General features: G+C 53.0%; 1 long non-coding RNA gene across 1 annotated transcript in view; it reads left to right on the plus strand.

Moving 5' to 3' along the window:
• Positions 1–6,607, plus strand: part of LOC102375058 — a 7,240-nt gene extending 633 nt beyond the window's left edge. The window contains exons 2-5 of the long non-coding RNA XR_324003.2: positions 2,243–2,297; positions 3,368–3,449; positions 4,870–4,944; positions 5,276–6,607. This is a non-coding gene — a long non-coding RNA (uncharacterized LOC102375058). The remainder of the gene's footprint in view (positions 1–2,242; positions 2,298–3,367; positions 3,450–4,869; positions 4,945–5,275) is intronic.
• Positions 6,608–9,037: the final 2,430 nt, after the last annotated feature.

Below are 9,037 nucleotides of genomic sequence, written 5' to 3' on the forward strand. Positions count from 1 at the left end.
AGCAGGAATTAACCCCCCTCCTTCAGGCACTGTCCCGGGGGCGCCTTCTGCTCTGCATGATTGCCCTTGTCTTGCCAAGCAAGGACTAGGTCACGCCAGGAGGAACGGGGTAGCAGTGGAAAGTGAGGGCACAGCGGGGAAAGCCCAGCTCGCTCCCCTTCAGCCTCTGCTCTCTGCCCCTGCGAGACGTGGGACTTGGCACGGGCCGGGGCGGAGGAAACGAGACCCCCGTTAGTTCTGGGGGCTGCTGATGACGTGCTGCAAATTACTTGGGCCAAGTCGTAAGGAAACGGGGATGGGTGCGTTGTCATAACAAGCAGGGCACGGAGCAGAGCGCGCCGGGCAGCGCCCGTTGCCCTCGAACGAGTCCACAGAGCCAGCGGACGCTGCTGGGGGGGGGCATGTGACTTTGTGAAAGGATGGGCTAGTAACACCCCCCTCCCCGCCAATCCAAATCACTGTGTGCCAGGACTGAGTGGCAAAGCACCCCACCCCAGCTCAGGCTAGCCCTGGCAGGCTTGATGCCCGAAGGTGGGCCGTCTCTTTCCAAGAGGTTGCATGAACTGTTGGGAGGGACACTGACAACGGTAGGGGGGTGCTTTTATTTATTTATTTTGGCAACTGGCCTGCCCCTGGCTGTAGTGCTGCAGTGCCAGTGGGTGCACGTGGGCACTGCCTGAGGCTTTGGTGTGGCCTGGGCAGGCCCGAGGGACGTGGTAGGCCCTGTAGCTCCTTGCCAGCCAGGGCAAAAAGGCAGGAACTTAGTTGTTTTTGTGGGGGAAAGAAGGCAAGGCAAGTTATTGCTGCCATCTAGCTGAAGACGGCCTAGCCCTGATGGTAGCTGAGCATCTGGCCTGCCTCCCTTAGGGGCTGATGACTCCAGTTCAACATTGTGCCGCCCCCGCAACGGTTCCCCAACATCACCACCACCTTGAGCCCTTGGGATGGTGCCTCTGCCTGGGAGAGGGGCAGTCCCATCCCTTGTATGCAGTGTGGGGGGAGATGTGCGTGTGCGTGTGCATGTCCATCCCTGTCTGTCCCGTGGTGATGCAGACAGCAGGTTGTTGGATGGGGGGAGGAGGGCGGGGGGTGGCAAGGCTAAGCCAGGTTTACTTACAGCTGTAAGGAGGGGCCCAAGGTGCTCACATACTGGGACAACTGGGGTGGTTGGGGATCGGGGTGGAGGCTGAGGCAGGAGTGGCAGTTACCCTGGCACCAGGCCTTGCATAGACTCAGCACAGGTCACTGGTGGGGGGGTACACCTGAATGTGTCTCCATCTGTGTGTGTGCATGCACATGTGTGCATGTGTGCGTCTCCATCCATAAGTGTGTGTGTGTGTGCATCTCCATCCATGTGTGTGTTTGTGCATGAGTGCGTGCATGTGCACGTGTGTGTGTGTGGGCAAGAAACACTGGCATGAAGGCAAGAGGCCAAGTCCATGCCAGTCTCCAGTGTAGAGAAGCGACTAATATTGCTGGCAAGTGAAGTGCACCTGTGTGTGCGTGTGTCTCCTTCCACTGCCCCCTCCTCCCCAGCTCTGGCCCCACAATTCCCTCAGCACCTTGGGCTGACGGCTGCCATACGTGTGGCCTGCTCCTACACCCCAGTTTCCCCGGCTTTACACCCCTCTGCCTGTGGCGGCTTTTCCAAGGCAGGGCGCAGCCCCACTCCTTTTATTTATTGTCTCCCTCTGGTGCGCTTAGCTCTCAGCTTCGTTGGGCCAGGCGGGGCATGAGCTGGGCTGTGCAGGCAGACGTGCGCTGGCACCAAGACGATTTTGTACCTCCTTGCTGTCCCACGCTGTGCCGAGGTGACCGGCTGCTCTTTCTTTTTTTTTTTTCAACATGACTGTAAATATAGATAGAGCTTTATTTTGTTAATAAGGCGAGGAGTAAAAGAGTTTCGACGTGGGGAGTCCTTGAGCTCCTTGGGTTCCATCATTAAGTTGCATACTGGGGATCTGTGAACCTCGGGAGGTTTGGGATGGTGTGACCTCCTGTGACCCCTGGCCTGGGAGCAAGGTCTGGGTCTCCTGCCCTTTATTTCTGTGCATCTTAGGCTACTTTGTGAGGTTGACCAGAGGTATTGCTCATGGGTTACGGGGAAGGTTGCAGGCTTCTGGAGGATACTGAGCGCTTTGAAACCCTTTCACCTTAGGGTTCAAAAGGGAGAGGTTGCAGCTGCTAGATGTGTGCTCAGGCTCTGTTTGCTTACAGCTGGTCTCGGTTTCTGTTCTTGCAGTCCTCGGAAGACCCTGGCAAAGAAGTGGATGGGGAAACAGCAGAGAAGAGGCGAGGTAGGAGGAAAGCCAGCCAGAGAAATAGGATGTGAAGGAAAGGGACTCTGGACAGAATCACCTCCCTGCCTTTAGGTCTCGATCATGTATTAGCCAAATTTTGGCTGTGTGAGCCTTTGGGCGAGCTCCCTGTAACCTGGAAATGGGTCTCTGCCCTTGATGCTGTTGCACTTGTGCAGCAGTCAGGTGGAAGGTGGACAGCCCTGTAAGCAAGGCGAGTGTCACCGCCACCTTGTTTGTAAAGGCCGTGGAAATGGTTGGTGGTCTTGTGCAGCGCAGCCGCCCTGTAATCGGGGTCCAGGCCAGCTGCCAGAGATGGCTGCCAACGGCGCAGGCTCCTGTAAGCAGGGTGCGTGCTGCCTCCTACCACACGAGAAGGACGGTGGATTTGAACGTGCGGATAGCCACGGCTTACAGGGAAGGTTGCAGGCTTCTGACAGATACTGAGTGCGTTGGGACCCCGAGACATAGTGACCTTCCTGTAACTCAGGTCCAGGTCTCTGCTCCTCTGTTCTGCTGCTCCTGGCACTATTAAGATGGCCTCTGCCCACACCCTGTAAACAGGGCTGCACCCCCAGCCCTTCTGGCCTGTGGGGAGGAGGCCTCGTTTAGTCCTTTGGGCTCTGTGGCTTACATGACAGGAGCCTGAGGTCGTGGCCCTTCTGTCCTGTCCACGGGGCAGCTTTGACCCCTGATGGAGACCACCTGAGGCAGCTGTCAGTTGGCATTGAGGGCTTTGCGGGTTGTCTCTGGGCTTCATGCCCCAGCAGCCAGCTGTCCGGCGGGAGCACCGCCCTGTAAGCAGGGTTGCCAGTGCCTGGGGTCACCGTTCATGGTGCCACCCTAGCAGTTCTGTCCAGAGTCCTGGCCCGTGGCATTCTGCTTGTGGCTGGCCAGGATGTCAGCAGCGGACCCCGCAGAGGTGTGCCCTCCCCACGTTCTGCAGACAGAGGACAGAGTGGCCGCAGGTCCCGGTATGGGTAAAAGAGGGAGAGAAGTTGGGGTCTGCAGACCCATTTTCCATTGTGCTGATTTGCATCCCATTTGTGTTTCGTTCTTTCTGCACCCAGGAGAAGCAGAGAACATGACAGACAAATAGGAATTCACTGATACCCAGGGCAGAAAACCATGCCAGGCAAGCAGGAGGCAAAGGTAAGAGAGTTTGGGTAAAGACTAGGGATTTGTGAGCCGTGGAAGGTTTGGAGTGCCAGGGCGTCCTGGGTCTTCCAGCTAATAAGCAAGGCACAGGTCTCTTGCTCTTTTTTATCTGAATCTTGGGCTACTTTGTGAGGTTGGGCAGAGGTGTTACCTAGGGATTACAGGGAGGGCTGCATGCTGCTGGAGGAGACTGAGCATGTTGGAACCCCTTCACATCAGGGCCAAAAAGGGAGATGCAGCCGCTCGATGTGTGCTGAGGCTGCGTTGACTTACACCTGGTCTCGGTCTCCGTTCTTCCAGTCCTTGGAAGGCCCAGTGGTGAAGGGGCGAGGCAGGAGGAAAGCCAGCCAGGGAACAGGGGTGTGAAGGAAAGGGACTCTGGGCCCAGTAACCACCCTGCCCTTACGTCTCAGTCACCTATGAGCCAAAATGTGGCTGAGGGAGCCTTGGAGCAGCGGTACCTCTGTAAGCAGGAAGCAGGTCCCGGCTCTGGAGGCTGTTGCTCTTGCAGGTGTGAGGTGAAAGGAGCCTGCCCTGCAAGCAGGAGCCTGCCCGCCCTGTCGCCTCCCCTTTGATTGTGATGCTTCTTCATTTGCTGAAAATGTTCACAAGGCATGGCTGCCCTGTAGTCGGGGCCCAGGCCCGCTGCTGATGGAGCAGGCACCTTGTTAAAAGGGTGCCTGCTGCTTCCTGCCCAGAGGCAAGACTGAGCTGTGCAGTGCCTTGACCATTGTAGCTGCCCCACAGTAAGTGTGTGAGAGCCCTGCCATAGCTGGCTGGTGGGGGAAGAGGCCCTCCTGTAAGCGGGATGCGTCTCTCTTTCCCCTTTGTGCTGGACAGGGACTGCTGGTTCCTTGAGGGTCGTGACCTTCCTGTAACTTGGGCTCAGGTCTCCAGGCTTCTCTTTTTTGCTGCCCTCGGTGCGTTACAGACACTCTCCCTGTCCCTGCCTTTCCCTCCTGTAAGCAGGGGTTGAGGTCTCATTTAGCGCTTTGGGCACTGTGGCTCCCAGGACAGGAGGCTAAAGTCACAGCCCTCTTGTCCTCCAGACACAGGGAAGCTTTGACCCCTAATTGAGAGACCGTCTCAGGCACCTGTCAGCTGGCATTCAGGGCTTTGCAGGTTGTCTGGAGGGAGCACTGCCCTGTAAGCAGGGTTTTCGGTGTTTGTGGTCACCATTCATGGTGCTGCCCTAGCAGTTCTGTCCACAGTCCTGGCCCATCGCACTCTGCTTGTGGCTGGCTGGGATTGCAGCAGCAGAGCCCGCAGTGGTGTGCCCTCCCCACTTTCCTCAGACAGAGGACAGAGTGGCCGCAGGTCCAGGTAAGGGTAAAAGAGGGAGAGAAGTTGGGATCTGTAGTCTGGTCCTCTGAAATGCTCACTTGAATCCATTGTCTGTTTTTTAAACCCCCAGAAGGAAAAGCAGGGAAGATGGCAGATGAGTGACTAAGGAAGGAAGAAACCCCCGCCAGCCCACCAGGAGAGAAAGGTAAGGGAGTTTGGATACAACGTCTGTCCTCTTTACAAGTTGCACCCCCAAGTTGTCAACCTTGTGATCAATGTGTCATGGAAGGTGGGAGCACCGGGGACCTCCTTATACACAGGATTTGTGGCTTGCATCCTCCTGCTGCCATACATGGGTAACGGCTAGGCAGGTACTCCTTTTTTAATAAACCGGAGGTATGTCACATCCCCCTTGTTTTTCAAGGACACCAAGCTCGAGAGTACAATGGGCACTGGGAGCTACATTCTTCTCTATTTTTAGGGGGCGTGCAATTCATTGCCAGCCAACTCCACTTCTGTTTTGTGTACTATTGCAGGTCCCTGCAGGGCAGCTGAAGAAGAACGAATGGAAGCAGGAAAAGAAAGCTCAGCAACAACAAGTGTGGGTTGGGGTGGGCAGGAGGGAGGGAGCGAAATGTTTAATGTATGCTTAGATAGGTACAGATGGAGACTGTTGTGCACATCTCTACACTTTCAAACACCCATTAGGAGCAAGCAGCCACATGCTTCAAGCAGCACCATGCATTCGGTCTTGGGTTGGCCCCAAATTGTGTTCGACGAGGTTGAGGCTTTGTGCTAGTTGTGCGTATTGATATGCAGCAGTCAAGAGTTTTTCAGGTTGTCTGGCTCTGCTAGTTAAGCAGTTGATCAAAATAGATGTGTGATTGAAGGCAGTGTGTAGGTTTTTCTTGGTTGGGTTGTTGAACAGTTCTCGGTGTTAGTGTAGAAATGCAAGTTTGTGCTCAGTTCTGTTTGTGACTTGGCTGTAGCTTGCAGGGTCAATTTGAGGCTGTTTGTGGTGCAGTTTGTTCGCGTCTGTAAGTTAAGGCTCCATGGGTGTTCAAAAGTGTTTAAACTCCAGCTTCAAGGGGACAAAGATCTCAACCTGTGTCCAAACAATCATAAAGGTAGTTGGCGTGCTCAGCATCAAACTGGTAGGAGCAAGTGGTCCTAAGATGTGCACAGTTGCACGATAAATGGTATAAAAAACTTCATCTTGTGCTTTTCTACAGAGAAGCTTTGGTCATTAGCCTTTCCTGTTGAGGGCTGACTGAAGGGATAAACTTTTTCATTCTGTCTGCCGATCCAATCTGTGTTCTTACGTGTTTAATGCAAATATTTCCCGTTCTGACTGGCCAATGGTAAAAGCATACGTAGCGGACTGTTCCTAGTCATCAGTTTACAATTGTTAATGCACTGTAGGAAATCAGTCCTGATTTTTGGAGGAATTAAAAAATAAAGTACAGCGAAGTTGTGGTGCTTTGTATAATTTGGTGAAGTTCAGCTGATCCTTGTCTAAAAAGAAAAAAAATAGTCCCAATAAAAATAAAATGCTCAGGAGACTTGTGAGCTTCTTGGTGTTTTTTTTTATTTTAGTTGTTTCAGACCTTCTTCTCTGAACACCTTTAGTACAAGTCTTGCTGCCTCTAATGGCAGGGTGGGTGCTTTTTCTCTAAGGGCTGGGTCCCAGCGGTGGGAAGCTGCATTGTCACCGTTGCAAGGAGAACGACTGCGTGGATCCCCAGCTGCCTCCAGGTTTTCGTGAGTCCCTTAAGTCCAGCTGCGGTCCCCTTTGCCTGTTTAATGTAATGTCTGCAGGCTTCCAGCCAGCATTACCCATGTCATCCCTGAGGGGCTGCTGAGTTCGGGGGGAACCAAACCCATTCTTTCAGTGCCATTATATAATTGTTTTTAATATATTTTTATTTCTAAAAATAAATTATATTTTCAAATGTATTACTTAATTTAAATATTGGGGAAAACCTGTAGCACATTTCCAGGGCATTTGGCTGGAAGAAGGGAATTAATATTTTTTAACCATTGAAACAAAAATGTGTTTGATTAAGAAGAGGCTTCTGATTAATGTAGCATATAAGATACACATCTACTCTTGGTTTTGACTGATTCACATCAGCCTAGCTGTTGAGCTATCTTGAGCCCAAGCCCAATAGTAGGAGCCCCTCGTGCCCACAAAGGCAGCTCAAGATGCAGACAGGACAGCTCTTGCTGTTTCGGCATTCATTGCAGCCCTGAGGAGCCGTGGTTCACGAGCCGCTCTGGTCCCTGCACCCCAGCTGCCTCCAGGTTTTCATGAGTCCCTTAAGTCCAGCTGCGGTCCCCTTTGCCTGTTTAATGTAATGTCTGCAGGCTTCCAGCCAGCATTACCCATGTCATCCCTGAGGGGCTGCTGAGTTCAGGGGGAGCCAAACCCATTCTTTCAGTGCCATTATATAATTGTTTTTAATATATTTTTAAATGTATTACTTAATTTAAATATTGGGGAAAACTTATAGCACATTTCTAGGGCATTTGGCTGGAGGGAGGGAATGAATATTTTTTAACCATTGAAACAAAAATGTGTTTGATTAAGAAGAGGCTTCTGATTAATGTAGCATATAAGATACACATCTACTCTTGGTTTTGGCTGATTCACATCAGCCTAGCTGTTGAGCCATCTTGAGCCCAAGCCCAATAGTAGGAGCCTCTTGTGCCCACAAACGCAGCTCAAGATGCAGACACGACAGCTCTTGCTGTTTCGGCATTCATTGCAGCCCTGAGGAGCCGTGGTTCACGAGCCGCTCTGCTCCCTGCACTACCCTGTCTGTCGCTTGTGCTCTCGTAGTGAAGTTCATGTCTTGATCTTCATGGTGTGGGCAGGGGCAGAGCTTTCCCCATTGACCTGTATGTTGAGTGCCTGCCATAAAGCACCCTGAAGAGCTGTGACAGTCATCTCATGGGTGCAGGGTTTTCCACATTTTCTGAAAATGGGGGCTCTTTCAAAGCCCGGGCTTAGGCACCCAACATCACTAGTCAACTCTTAATATCCTGGCCAGTGTCTTGGGGCAGGGTCACAGCACAGTGTCACCTTGCTGAGGTGCTGAGATCAGCCAAAAAGTCTGCCAAAAAGAATATTTTTTAACCATTGAAACAAAAATGTGTTTGATTAAGAAGAGGCTTCTGATTAATGTAGCATATAAGATACACATCTACTCTTGGTTTTGGCTGATTCACATCAGCCTAGCTGTTGAGCCATCTTGAGCCCAAGCCCAATAGTAGGAGCCTCTTGTGCCCACAAACGCAGCTCAAGATGCAGACACGACAGCTCTTGCTGTTTCGGCATTCATTGCAGCCCTGAGGAGCCGTGGTTCACGAGCCGCTCTGCTCCCTGCACTACCCTGTCTGTCGCTTGTGCTCTCGTAGTGAAGTTCATGTCTTGATCTTCATGGTGTGGGCAGGGGCAGAGCTTTCCCCATTGACCTGTATGTTGAGTGCCTGCCATAAAGCACCCTGAAGAGCTGTGACAGTCATCTCATGGGTGCAGGGTTTTCCACATTTTCTGAAAATGGGGGCTCTTTCAAAGCCCGCCCTTAGGCACCCAACATCACTAGTCAACTCTTAATATCCTGGCCAGTGTCTTGGGTCAGGGTCACAGCACAGTGTCACCTTGCTGAGGTGTTGAGATCAGCCAAAAAGTCTGCCAAAAAGGGATTTCTGTTTCATGGGCGTTTCTTAGGTTCCCGTTGGAAGTAAGACCAATCTTCTTGTTTAGTTATTTTACTCAAAAACTAAATAAGCCATTTTGCATATGCAATTACTCCTATAATGCCCAACCTCAACCAAGGTCCTACTATTCCCGGATGTCTCCTATGAGGTGAAACAAACAACTCCTTGCAGCACACAGAGATAAAAGAAAGAAAGAAAACAAACCCCAAGACTGTTCTGAAAAGGTCAGCTGCTGCCCCACCACACCCCACGGAGCAGCACCGGCCCCTCCCCTCTTCTCTGCCCGGCCGGTGGGCAGGGAAATGGGGCCGACGCTGCCTCCCGGCCCCCGGAGCGGTCTCGCGGGCGCTGGCTGCGGCCTTCTCCCTGCAAACGCCCAGGAGGCCCGAGCTGGGGGTGGCCCCAACGCCGGCCCCCTGCTCCAGCAGCCGCCGCCCCGCACCGAGCGCCCCGAGACCTTGCGGCGCGGGCTCCGGATCGTAGTCGGACCAATCAGGGCGGAGAGCGCACGCGGCGGCCAATCACCGCGCAGGACGCTGCAGCTCTGTCGCTCGGAGCCGCCCCCCGGAGCCCCG

The sequence above is a fragment of the Alligator sinensis genome, unplaced genomic scaffold, assembly GCF_000455745.1.
Source record: "Alligator sinensis unplaced genomic scaffold, ASM45574v1 scaffold872_2, whole genome shotgun sequence".
Lineage (NCBI taxonomy): Eukaryota > Metazoa > Chordata > Crocodylia > Alligatoridae > Alligator > Alligator sinensis.